This window comes from Austrofundulus limnaeus, unplaced genomic scaffold (genome assembly GCF_001266775.1).
Source record: "Austrofundulus limnaeus strain Quisiro unplaced genomic scaffold, Austrofundulus_limnaeus-1.0 Scaffold2779, whole genome shotgun sequence".
Classification (NCBI taxonomy): Eukaryota; Metazoa; Chordata; class Actinopteri; order Cyprinodontiformes; family Rivulidae; genus Austrofundulus; species Austrofundulus limnaeus.
The window spans coordinates 2,236-3,820 of NW_013955181.1; positions in this window are offsets into that span (position 1 = coordinate 2,236).

The following is a 1,585-nucleotide window of genomic DNA, read 5'->3' on the forward strand; positions in this document are numbered from 1 at the left end:
TTTGAATGACCACTTCCAGAATTTAATTTGGGCAACAATGCACAGAGTGTTCCATAATTGGCACCTTGGAAGATCAGAAAATATAAATTACAACATCCTCTGAGGCTGGTGATTCCATAGCTTTTGTCAGGGGTTGTAGAATACTGCAGTCCTAAAATTCAGTGCCAGATATACTTAGATCACTAACCATTTTCTCTGTTCAGACAAAGGGGGTGAAAATGTGAAGGTTGCTTATTTCATGGTCCAGATCAGAGTTTTAAAGTAACTAAGTACAAATACTTCTTTACTGTACTTAGTAGAATAGTAGAATATTTGGGTATCTGTACTTTACTTGAGTAATTATTTTTCAGCATACTGTTTACTTATACTTCTTACATTTTCACACAATTATCTGTAATTTCTACTCCTTACATTTTTAAAAAGGCATAAAGTAGAAAGTTGTTGCTTTTATTTCATTTTTTAAATTCCAGCTTGTTATTCAAAAAAATAAATTAATACTATCCATATAAATTGTGCCTCCTAGATAGAGTGAATGTAATTATGGTTGAATAAAAGTGCGTGTGTACATATGTACACATGTACATATAATTCTAATTCTGAACAAATTAGCTAAATATTGGGAGAGGGGTGAACTTGGACAGGAGTGGTTGAACATTGAAACAGATATTTGTGCACCGTCCAACCCTAAAGATAAATTATCCCAAAGAATTGACACAATGAGTCCAGTTTTTATTCATTCATGTGAAGTTTGGTCAAATGTACATAAGTTGTTTGGGCTCTCTCACCAAGTAGAAAAGTATGCATCTCWATGGAATAACCCTGCTATATGTATTGGTAAAACACCAGTGTTGTGGAAACAGTGGCATTCTTGTGGAATATATACTATTGGTGATATGTATAAAGATGGTCATTTCATGTCTTATGGGGTCTTATGTTAAACAACTGAGTGGTGCACTACTGCTACTAGTGGTGAGGTGAGATGCACTTTATTCAAAATCAATGCGGTCCCATGGCCCTCTGCGGCCCGAAGTTAAAAGCTGTTGTTCTTTTGAGGCCCTCAAGGTGGCGCTCCCGGCCCAATTGTGGGCCCATGGCTTAAGAATCTCTGCAGCAGAAAATGTAATTATAGATTATTTTAAGATGCCAAACAAAAATCATACAGCTTCTCAATTTTATAAATTGTTAAATTATAATCTGAGTGAAGAATTTCTTTTTGATTTTTTACCTGGATTACTGAGATGCATCAGGACATCTTGGAGTTTCTGAGTAGCTGGTCTAACTCAGAGGTCCCTCAGACCCCAGAACTGTGTTTGTTGGGGGACAGATCTCAAACGTCGGATACTTCAAAAATAATTTTATGGTGTCTTGATCGGACTCGTGACAACGGCCATGATAATTTTGAGACACTGGAAGACCACAAAGAACCCTGAACTGAATGAATGGATTAAATCAATGGCAGATATGGCCTCTTATGACGCCATGCTGGGAAATTTAAAGGGAAATAAGGATAAAAAGGAAAAAAATTGTATAGGTCCTCTGGACAGGTTCTTCTTTAATGAAACGTTTCGTCTCTCCTCCAAGAGAC